The sequence below is a fragment of the Pelecanus crispus genome, chromosome 9, assembly GCF_030463565.1.
Source record: "Pelecanus crispus isolate bPelCri1 chromosome 9, bPelCri1.pri, whole genome shotgun sequence".
NCBI lineage: Eukaryota > Metazoa > Chordata > Aves > Pelecaniformes > Pelecanidae > Pelecanus > Pelecanus crispus.
In genome coordinates, this window is record NC_134651.1 from 24,781,789 (window position 1) to 24,794,416 (window position 12,628).

Consider the following 12,628-nt stretch of genomic DNA (forward strand, 5'->3'; position numbering starts at 1 on the left):
ATCTTGTTGGGTGTAGTACCTTTATTTTCTGTCATCATTTTGGTTATTTCTCGTGATATATCCACACTCCATTCTCCAAAGGTTTTGGCATTTGTAAGGCTGTTTTAAGTGCTGTTTCTTTTAGCTTTTCAGCATATTGCAATTCAAGTTAATGGTTAGTATCATAATGAGGACAAAATAACCCTATTCTTTTGCATGTTATCTCTTTAAATCAGTGTTCAGCTTAATCTGATCACATTGAACTTGTGAAGAGTTGTTTCTGGTGTACGTAATCTGTATTTACAAGTGTTCCTGGGTAGATCCAGTTTAAACCTCATGTGACTGGAGGCAGGTCAAAATAAAAAAAAAAAAAAAATATGGAAGGAACTTGAGGGAGGAGAGGTACACTTCAAAATACTGCATTCTTTGAAGGAAATTGGCTGTTTCATGAGAGAAAAGACCTGCTTGCTATTTAAAGATATCTGTTGACTCGCCTCTATTTAAAAAAAACACCACCACAAACCCCTGAGTTCTACAGCCAACATATAATTAGATTTTTGGTAAGTGTCATTCACAACAAAATATAAAGGCAAGCTCTTTTTTTAGAGGGTTCATACTGGATTCTGGCTTACACAACAAAAGTAAGGATATTTTGTTTTCTTGCTCAGAAATGCCCTGGCCAGAACTGACTTCCTGTCACTTTTCATAAATGGAGCCTTCATGCTAAAGGTTTCCTCACCATCTATCACAGGAGAGTTTTTCAGCTGTGTTGTGGTGGGGCTGAGCATAACTCCGGTACGCAGGACTGCATCCACCAAGGGACAGTGTCACACGTCTGGAGGTGACACTAGCTGAATTGCCTTACGTGTTCCTAATAATGGTTAACACTGAAGAATTGATCAAGAGGGCATGTTTGGAGTGAAGGAAGAAAAACAATGTGCTGCAATATAAAGATATAGTTTAGATATGTTTTAGAGGGGATGTGTTTAGATGTGTTTGGAAAAAACAAGTGATAAATATATATGCTACTTTGTATATCTGTTGGAACAGCTATGTATGTACTATTTAAGGTAAGTGATTATGACTGTAGTTGTCCGCTCTTCTTGCGTAAAATTAAATCAACAGTAGGTGTTTTTCCATTTCTTCCCCAGCAAATTCCTTGTACTGAGCTGTCATGGAGGATTCCGTTACAGTTCTTGTTTCTTCTTCTTGTGGCAGCCTTTGGGAATGCCTCACATCCCACCATGAAGAAACTCAGGGTGATAAAAATGTGAGTGTTGCTTAACAAGATTCTACTATTAAAACAGATGTTGAACTGAATTTAATATTGCTTAGTGTTATTTAGAGACTTGCAGGAGAGATTAGGTTTGCATTTACTTTGAGTGAAAAACAAGAATAGAAGCTGTATAGATTTTTAGGCTGTTTTGGCAAGTTTAAGAGTGTTGTGTATTCTAACATTAATATATAAGCCTTTGTAACTATAACTCAGGGCATCTAAATAAGGTATGCAGTATGTGTAGTACAGTGTTTAAAAAACTGAGGTGTAAGCAAGCCAAGTTTTTGGCCTCAATTCTTTAACAGCCTCTACAGATTGTATGGAATTAAAAGAAAATGTGTCACTAAGAGAAATCAGACTGTATTGCAGGCTTCTAGGCATCTAGACAGGTTGAGAAATACAGTCTGGAGAAACTAAAAGGTGCAAAGGTTCACCTGGCTGTAAAACTTGCTTGCAGCAGCTGAATTTCCTCATCTTTTTCCATCTCTGGAATTACAGAGTGCTGGGTCATGCCAGCTAATACCAAATTACATGAATCACATTTAAGGATTTACAGTAGTACTACATTTTTACATTTTTTACATAAAACGTTTTTGCCGTGGAAATGATTTCTTAAAGAAGTAGGAGAACAATCTCACAAACAAAACCAGTGTATGGGCAGAGCTAGTTTTTTGTAATGTTTCTTCAGACTGTTAGAACAGTAGGGAAATCCTTTAGGCTTAGCTTTGTGATGGTGCACATGCTTCATATTTAAGGAGCCCTTATGAAATACAGACATGCAGGTTAGGGTTGAATCTTAGTTGTAAGTTATATCGGAGCAATGTTCTATAAAGAACAAAAGCACAGATAAGGCTAACATAGCAGGAACAGTTACAAACCTACAGAGAAGCATAAGATAATTGGAGGTTGTGAATAGCTTGTAAATATCTGGGTTTTAATTTAAAAGATGAAATGGTTTGCCATACTAGGTTGTAGGCCATCAGAGTGCAGTATATGTAATATGGTACTCACTATACAGACAGGATTGGAATTTTGGCTTCAGTTTATCTAATGTAAGAAGCAGATATTTTAGGAAGAACAAAGAGTGAAAGAGCTATGATGGACAGTGGCTGAAAGTATTCTTGCTTCTTGGTGTTAATTTGGGAAGCTGGAGCCCAGCTCTCCAATTTCTAATGCCAGTCTTCCCTTCTCTTGGGTATTCACCCAGTTTGGGTGAAACCTACAGGTGGAAGGGGAGAGGCATGGTGACCAAAACGAAATTACTAAAATATCATGGAAAACCACATGCATCCTTCTTTACTGCTACTTTACAATTTTGAAATGTTTCCCCTTTGTATCTTTGATACAAGAGTGAACTGAAAGGTAGCATGGGGTGATTTAAACTTTTGTACAGAACCTTTCTAAAAAGCATTAACTTGTGAGTTCATTTCCTTTAGCTGAATGTTTCTTCTGAGCTGTGGGTTTTTTCTTCTAGCCTTGACTGGTGTAAATAAAATTTCCCTTGACTGCACATTGCACTTTTAGTAGTTAGTAACACATGACAGTTGTGCACAGGTGGTGTTGTAGTTTGTAGTGTGCTCTAGTATAAGGTTGATATGGGAAAAAGCAAGTAGGCTAAATTCATGAGTACAGTGAGTTACTGACAGTTTTAGACTTCCCATTTCCAAAAAGAAAGTCTGTCTTATTTTACTAATAAAGATGTGCAAAACCTAGGAATTGCTAATAATTGCATTGATATTTATGTTGGCTGATGGCTCTTCAGAATGAGCAGTAAACCATAATCCAGTTTTGAAAAACATCTGCTAGGCAGGTAACACCCAAGGTGAAATACTACTGTGTGGCTTGTGGTTTCAGCTTGCTTCCACCAGCTGCATAGGCTCTGTTGCCAGCTCCTGGGCAGAGGAGAGTTGGCACTGCTGCCACTACAACTGCCCTGTGCTGTGGAGTCACCTTTCTGCAGTCTCCTGGCTGACCTGGCTGTGCCTCATCCCACAGACTTCTTCCACATCAGATAAAAACCACCAGGAGAAGAACATGGAGCAAGATAAGGCAGTGAAGCAAAGGGTCAGAAAAGACCCAGTTTTGCAGCCAAGCTGTCAACATTCTCATTACACAGCACTGCAGCATGAACAGCAGTTTTGTGTTACCTGTCGTTGACTCAGATAAATGTGTTTAGTCAGCCACATGAGCTGGACTGTTTCTGGTCTGGGGATATGATAGTTTGTAAATCTAATTTATCTCTTCTGGTGCTCCCACTCCTTGCTTCTGAACTTCCAAGTCCATAAAAGAATATTTTCTGCAGCTCTGTTTTCTGTTACTTAATCCCTTTCTTACCGAGTCTGATTCTTTGCTTACAAAATCCCAATCCTCTTGGCAAATCACTTCTTTCCACTCTTGCCCTTCCCTTCCAATTTCTGCCATTTGTCTTTTCAGCCCTTTTTCCAAGGGGCTCTTTCAGATATTTTGGGAAATGTTCTGTAATTGCTGAATCTCAGGTAATAAGTGCAGTTATTTATGTCTAATAATTTTTTCTCCAGTTGTAAAGAGTTTATCATCTGATATCATTGCTGCAGGCAACATGTGGTTTCCTATAGGCCATTACTTGTATATCATTAGCAAATAGCGAATAGGCAAAGCGAGAGTAGATTATGAGTGTAGCACATATGGGGCTCACAGCACTGTGTCAGGCACACGTGAATTTTGATGGTGATGTGGAGAGGGATGAGAACAAATAGCATAGTTTGACCAGGGTGAATCTTACTAACGGTTGAGGTGTCACAGGTTTGGCATGGGGGTTGGTTGACCAGGTAATGTTAGGAAGCCAGGTGCTATCAACACCCACACCACAGCTGTGTGGGGCACTATAAATACCTGGAGTTGATTAACAGATTTATAAAGCAGCCAGTGTTTTACCTCTGCTTTCAAATTGCTGCCCTGTTTGTATAAGCCCTATATTTGGGTTTCTGCTGTCAATGATGGGCTCTGTCAGCAAGTGAGCTTCTGCAGTCTTTCCTGTCACTTCTGTGCTGTAGGTAGGTGGCTAGGACAGTCTCCTTCTGATCTCTGGCTAGCTGGCAGGGTGTTATTACAGGTGAACCTTGCTCTCCAAACAGTGAAATGGTGTCTGTGTCATCCTGTGACTAGACAGCAGTCTGCACTGAATCTTCTGAACTCGGCGGAGGAGATCAGATCTTTGATTTCCTATTCTCTCGGTCAGTTAGTCCTTACAAAGACTGTTTCTGCTGCAGCAGTTTGATTTGCTGTGCTGCTACCAGAAGTGACAGGTTTAAGGACTAATCTATGTTCTTCGTGCCTAGGTTCAGACTGACCTTTGCAATTTGCATGCAAGGTAAATATCTCAACCAGACCCTGTCTTGTCTGTCTGTCTTATTCATTAGCGCTCTCAGGCCAAGAAAAGGCAATTACAAATTGAACAGTGTTTAAATTGGTACACCAAAGGGACAAATGAGCTCGAAACATTGCCCAGACAACTGGCTTCATGGCCTGACCTGAAGGCTGTTCTCAGGACTGGCCTGCAGCCTCTCCTGGAGAGCACTGGGTGATGATACCCATGTCACTGTTTTTCTTGAGTGAAACTGTTTTTTGTGCCAACATTTCCACACCACTCCAACCTTATCCTATGGCACAGTTCAGAGCTGTTTGAAGGCTGCTGGAAATAATGCTGTCTGGAGGAATCTGCTGGAGTGAGGTCCTTCAGCCTGTAGCTGCTGAACCTCTGGACGTGTGTGGTCTGCTTCTGAGAGGTCTGCAATGTCTGCAGGTTTACATTCACTGTACAAGGAGGTTTTGCTTTCTTTGGAAGGGGGAAAAGAAAGTCCACAGATCAAGGGTCAAAAATCCTGTGGCATCCAGGAGATGGTTTTAATCTGATTGTCCTTATCTTACAGTGTGGCCTTTAACTTCAGGAGGCAGAAGGTAAGTGAGAAAGTATCTCTACCCAGAGTACTGGCAGTTCTGATCTGAGGTTCTCCACACCTTAGAGAAAACTCCTGTGCCTAAGGGGATAGTTTTCTGTCCCTTTTTGCCCCCACAGCAGTGGAGGGCACAGAAGCAGATCTGGGCCAGACACTGGCTGTTCCTGGTGACATCAGTTTCAGGTTTTGGATCTGGCTTCCTTGATGTTTCTGTGCATATTGTGGCCTGATACAGAGCCCGCTGAAATGTAAAAGAAGATTACTGGTGGCTTGGAGGGCTTTAGACCTGGCCTCTAGGACAGTCCAGGTCTCAAGGCATTCCTGATCAGTACTGAGTGGGCAGAGGAGGGCCTCCTTTTAGCCAAGTACAGAGGATCATGCTTTTTTGTTTATAATGCAAAAAGAAATGAATGAAAACCAAGCCGTAGGAGCTTCCCAGCTGTAGGAGAAACTTTTGCTCTGTGACCAAAGGACTGGAGGGAGTCTGCTTTCCGATGGATTTGTTCCCCATTCGTGTTCCCTGTGATAGGCTTACAGGTGGGAAGCAGCATGGGGGTGGCCGCTGTGGCTTTACATGTGCGCATTGCCCAGTTTACTCATGCCAAGCAGAGTTTGTGCCTCTGTGGGGTGAAGGCATCCAGAAAAGGAAGCAGGATGGGGAGGAGGAGACAGCTACAACTATTCTCAGTGTCAATGTGGAGCTGCTGAGTAGCACCAGCCAACAAGTATGTTACTCTGGAGTGGGAGTTGGGGTACGAGGGGTGAGGGAGCAGGGATGGGAGCTGAGAGAGAAAGGGGATGGGAGAGATGAGAATGCTCTCCTCCAGGATGGCTCAGGGCTGGAAGGGGATTGAGGAGGAGGAGGTGGTTCCAGCAGGGAGGAAAGGACATGGAGATAGAAATGCTAGCTCAGAAGGCATCTGGGAATTACTGGGAAGTGCCTCCTCCATCACTGGGAAACTTGTGCCTGGGCCTGTGTCTTGCAGGTGGAGATCCCTGCATGGGACTGCTGTAACCTTCTACCCGGCTCTGTAACTGGGGAGGATTATTGAACACCACCCTCTGCCCTGCACAGCAGGCAGCCACGACACTTGCGGCCGTGGCTGTCAGAAGTGAGGCAGTCACACGGGGCCATCTGAAAATTGTAGTCACAGCTCTTGCTTTGTCTGAGACTGGGCTTTCTGGCTGGACTGTCTCCATCTGAAAGTATCCAAAATTGATGTGGATCCTCTGGGGCGTTGCGCAGTTCAGTTAGTCCAAGTCAATTCAAAATGAAATACTGTGTTTCGATGCTCTTTACAAACCAACCTTTTTAAATTTTTTTTGGCAGAAACAGCCTTTTTCCCCTCATGGAAAATTTCTGTTTTCTCAGAAACAGAATTCTCTTTCAGAAGATCTCCCCTATGGAAAATTCCCAACCAGCTCCAATACTAAAACTTGATGCCAGAAGACATATAGCAGGCATTAACAGAGGGTGACTCGGGGTGTAATGGATCATTTAATCCTAACTAGGGCAACATAGCCACATGAATCTGAGAACATGAGCAGGCGCTGAGCATCCCTAACTCAACATGCAGTAGGCAATCCACCAAAAACACACATGCAGAACAGGGGAAAAGTTATAATCATTTTTCAGTTTTGAAAGCTCAGTTCTACCCTGAGAAAGAAACTGGCAAAATGTCATCAGATGCGGCATTACTGACTTCCAAATCCAAAGTGTTTGCTTTACAAATAAGAAGATGCTGCTTTTTTTTAAGCAGATAGTTTCACCAACAACCAGTCTGAGAGAGAAGGCGGCTTCCTCCTCCTATAAGAAGTATGCAGGGGAGGAAATTATGTGGCATGTTTGCAGGCACAATGGACTTGAAGTTGGTTCTGTTGATGCACAAGAAAAAGTCTCCAGTCCTTCTCCCGCAGTTCTGCTGCTGCGTTTCTACTCAGAAAAGAGACCAGCTGACTGAGAAAGTGCCGTTCCCTTCAGCAGAAAAAGGATTTGGGATTCAAGCCTGTCTCAAAAGGTAACTTAAAGTCTGTTCATGGAAGCATTGCCCAATTTATCACACATCCTAGGGAAGAAAGCAGGCTTCTGGACAGGAAACGTCACTTGGCAGTGCAAGACAATATCATGTTGGGAAGGGAAAAGGAGGGAGAAAAGCAGGTGAAGTACTTCAAGATGTGGTAATGCTTAAGTGTCTTTCCAGAGTGTGTTGATGGGTCTCTTTTTTTTTGTTTTTGTGTGGACCATACGAGCTCATCTTTTAGGCCTGAGCTCATAGGCTGTGATCAAATGTCTCAGACTTGTGTCTTAAACGGGTCCCAAGCCTATCCAGACACTGGAGTAATTTTCTTTTTCTAGCTTCAGTGTAAACTGGTGGCTTGCCTGCCCGCCTGTGATCTGAACTGAGCAAAAGAAGTGGCTCTGGTTCAGGTTTGGGTACATGGTGTCATGGGCCAGCCCTTGGTCTTCAGCAGCAGCCCAGCACTGCTACATCCGCACAGCTTAGGGACAGAACTTCTACTTTGAAACATATGTGGATGCAAGTTAGCTTAAAGCATTTCTTGGAGCCTGAGAACAGACCAAGCTGTTACGCCATCACTGTCCCCCTGCTGCTCACTGAAAGTCCCAATAGCACAGGAGATATTACTGGATGAACAAATTGATTATTCCTTTTCTTTAAGAGCAACTTCTTCCAGACACACCTAGAGAGACTGTCTACAGACCAAATTGCAAGACATATCCAGCCACAGACCCATCAATATAAATTATTGTCAAAGGCAATGAAAAGGTGTTTTTATTTATCACTAATTTCACTTCAGGTATCAAGGACAAGTTTCCTCTGCTGTGAATTTTTGGAGGGCTTTGTTGGGTTTTTTTTGTTGTTGTTTGTTTGTTTTAAAAAACCTAAACCATTAGCAATTTAGAGGTGGGGGGGTTTTTTTGCCTTTTAAAAATACTTCTTGCAGCTGAACTAGGTTTGGTTTAGTTTGGTTTTTGAATCCTCAGATTTGCTGACTTCCATCTGCAGCCTTGAGGATCCAATGCAAGATGGGCACTAACCAAATGCCCTTACCAATATGCTTGATCCTGAGTTGTGCATGTCTTTGATGCTGTTTGCCTCAGAGCCTTCGATTTTTAATGTAAAAGAAAAGCAGGAGCAAAAAATTCTTTTTAGAATAGGAAAGAACTACCGAAAAACCCCTTTCATGTCCTCTATGCATTATAAAAATGAGAAAAAGTTATGTGCCCGCTTCCTTTGTAGGCCTTCTTTGATGATTTTGTTCAAGCAGTTGTATCCTGGTTTTTGGTTTTTCTCTAGTGTGAGCCTTCCCCACAAAGAAACAGATGAGTAAAGTGTCTCTTGTTTGTCATTATGTAAAATATGAAGCTTTACACTACTGCCTTTCAGGTGCTGTCATGAGCTGCTCCCACACTTTGAAACAACAGGTGAATTCTTACTGGCTTTTCCTGTTGTTGCATCTTGGTTTTGAGAGTGATAAAAATGAAAGGCACTTTTAGGCAGCATTTCGGACCCATTTCATTTCTCAGGGTTGTGAAGTTAGAAGCACTGGCATTTCGCTGCTCCTTCAGGAAAGACCAACCAAACGCTTAATGAAGGAAGTCTTGTTTCTGAAGAGTTGAGCATGGTTGCAATCTCAAAATGGCAAGATTTCCACCTGAGCAGCTGTTGGCAGTTCTGAAATGTTTGCTTAGCCTGTTAATCTCTTCTAAATATATAAATATAAATATGTATTTAAAAAGAAAAAGGTAGAAAGTAATAGGAAGTTAAGTCATGCAGGGTGATGTACAAACCCCAGATGTTCCTTGTTTGTCTTGTATCTTTGCACTGAGTGCAGTACTGCATAATGTCACAAGTGCTGAATATTTTCTTTAGTGAAGTGACGCATTTTAATTAAATTCACTGTTTAAAGTTCAGTTATTCATTAAAGGTACCCAGTTGTCCAGAAAGACATGCTGACCTTGGATATACAATCCTCTGAAGAAGACTGCTAGGGATGTGAACTAGAAAACCTTTATTTCATATAATGCACACACAGAAACCATGGAGAGTTCCTTGGCCAGTTAACTACATAGATGTATACTGTTCGCCTTGGTTAGTTTATCTGACAGTTTCAAAGTGACGCTCTTCACTGTCTGATATCAGCAAATCCGGGCATCCACGTCCTTCGGTTTCTCTCTCATGGAATCTGGACTTTGCTGCTGTTAGTTGGCTCTTGCAGCTGGGGCTGAGCCTCAAGCCTCCCAGACAGCTCCAGCCTCTCCTTTGGCTGAGGTGGGAGCCCTTGGGTGTTCCTGGTTAGTGGCTCACCTCTGAAGGGCCTTTTCGTGATGGAAGCAAGCAGATACAAAAGCTTTGCAAAATTCAAGCTGCATTTATCCACAACAAAGAATGTACAGTTCTCAGCAAACAATAAAACATTTATTCATTTCCATGCTCTTATTTTTTGTTTTCCACTGCTCAAGCGTTCTCTGTGCTGAGGTTGAATCTTTCAGGGCCCAGTAACCCTCTGCCAGCAGGTGTCTTTCCTGAAACAGAGAGGCCTGTTTTCTCCTAGCATCTTTTGCCCTTGTCTAGGCTCAGTGTAAAATGTCCCTTGCTGTAGAAATGTGTTTCTTATTTCTCTCATCTGCCCAACGTTCCTTTCTGTCTGAATTTTGTCTTTCATCTTCTCAGATCCAGCGCTAGTTTGATCTTGTGTTCCTCTGCTGGCATTAGCCCATCGTCAGCCAGTGAGACAGGCAGACAAGAAAATTGGCTTTATTGGGAACAAAGTTATTCTTTTGTTCTCCAGAATTGCAAAGGGGTTGGCTTCTGATGGTCTTTGCTCAACTTATGTGTGGATAAACAGGTAAAAGACACCATGGTCTTTATCTTTACTCAGCATAAGGAACATGGGGCAGTAGGCAGTGAAAGATGGTAAAAAGATAAGAAGCAAACACTTAGGTTTCAAACAAATAAATTTGATTCAAGAGGTTTCCCTACCTACTGAAGTGTCAGTGAAGCTGTAACAGCTCACTCTACTGGTGAAAATTTAAACCGCAGCACAAAATCTGAGTGTGCTTTGATAAGGGTAAAGGCTTGAAAAGGTATGGCATTTTTTTTGGTTCTGTCAAGACAATGTAATCTCCTACTATCTAGGAAAGCATGATCAAAGAAACACTGTCTTTGGGGGTTGCAGGTATTTGCTGGGCAAGTAAAGTAAGTGATGTTTAAAGGTCAGAGTGCTCTGTTAATGAGAGACGTATCAAAAGGGCAAAAGAACCACAGAGGACTTCCTGTGTCATTACATCAAGTGCTGTATGAAGTTGAGAGAATAGCTGAACAAAGCAAACCACAATAATGACAGGATATTTAAAGCAAAAAGGGGAAATAATGAGTCATCCCCATTTGTTACAAGTGGAGGGAAAGAGATTTCTGCCTCACTTAATTTCTCTACGGGATATAAAGCCAGCCTTTAAGAAAAGGAGGAGGAAAAAAAAAAAATCCTAATTCTGTTACATTCCCTTTAACCCAACCAACCAAAATCCCTTTAGACTATGGAAGTTACCAGTTATGTACTGTTGTTACCAAAAAGTCAGTATTTTTCAGGAGTCTTGGGTTTAATCTTTCTTTGTAACCAAAGTGATATGTTGCTTGGTTGTAAACAAACACATCTGTACTCATGAGTGTTTCTCAGATATCCAGAGTTTAACAGCATTAGTGAAACCATGCAGCTGAGGGCACATCCTCAACTGTATGCAGTGCTGTATGAAGACACCTAGACTCTTTCTGAGTTACATCACCAGTCTGATTACCTCGTGCAGCTCTCCTGGTCTGTTGCCCAGCTAGTGGTTCAGGGCAAGGTCATGAACTGCTGTGCTGTGTTGTGCCGTGAAGATTTGCTTACAAGGCATTAAACAGATAGAAAGCACACATTTATTTGGAATAGATCATCCCCATGTAATAGATAATGCATTGATTTGGGAATTTATTTTACTGGATTTGGTGTTTCTTAGTGAAAGTTTTGCTTTCCAAAAGGAATGCTTATTTGGGGGAAGATGTTGCCAATGCATTTTCCAAGAGATTCCGTCTGTTTTGTGCAGATTTATGCTTCAGACCCTCTAGTTAAGTAACCTCTTTGTCCATCAGAAGCTTTTCATAAGAGCTTTTATGCAAATTCTGTTGCTACTTACTCTGGTAGTAAATCAGGCTGCACATGTTGGGTGCCTAACGTGCCTAGCTCTTACACAGGTGATGCCCTCCAAAACAGTCCTCCTTAACAAGGCAGGCTGATGCTGTCAGGAAAGCTCACTCCACACGGAGACTGTCCATATGGTTGGTTACTATCCATCTGTTGGTATGAAGACAAACATCTTGCAAGAAATGAAAGTCTGATAATGTGCACAGTGTGAGAGTGTGTGTAGGGATAGGTTAATGTTGAAATCATTAGTGCTTGGTCACCTAGGGGATGGATCTTGCTGCTATAGTAACCTGGAGGCTACATTACTCATATGAATTTTAACAAACAGGAATGGTTTAAGGTGTTTGTATCTTGTGTCTGCTCTAAAACTGTCTGTTGCCCTTTTAAAATATTTACAAGAAATTGTAAAATGAGGCTTTTAAGTAAAGATTTTATTCCCCATTTTTTTCTTGGAATTGTGTCCTGGAAAAGACATGATGTTTATGGCGAAGCATCAAACTTAGGATAGGGATTTCTGAAGAAAAGTAATACTTATTGCCATCTGAACTCTTGCCTCTTAGGACTACCTCACTAGGGAAGCTGATATTTTGACTTGTATCCAGAGGAGTTTGAGCCAACTCAATATATGTATCTTTAGGCATCCACGTGGACTTTTCATATACTTGTGCCATCATGCATACCTGCAGCCACGTGCTGTTCCAGGGTGGATACTGGATATTCTGCGTATGGCTTGTGGCAGACTGTGGGACAATGTAACTTCTCTTTCTTGACCCAGAAAAGAAGTAATTTTAATACGTGAGGTGTTTTCAGCTCATTAACAGCATAGAATGTTCATTCAGGGGTGCAACCTTTTATGCTGCTGGGTAAGAGATTTTCTTGGATTCAGACACCAGCATGTTTTGGTGTGTTTCACTGAGATCTGTGAAAGATGATTCAGAAGTCACAAGATCAGTGCATAAGACTACTGATTTTTCTTTTTGATGACCATATAAAAATTGGCTGTGTGTTTTCAGGAGTCCCACAGTATATGCCCTTCATTACCCACAGCGTGTCATCTTTTTCATTTGGACAATAAAGATGATAGGAGATTTTTTTTAATTCCTATATGATGGTACTTAATGCCAGAGAGATTGTTAGGTTCCTCTTGGCAGAGCAGGATGGGACAAGGGGAATATGTCCTCATGACTTGTAGAGGGACAAACTGGTATATCCTCCACAGTCTGACCTGTCTGACTAG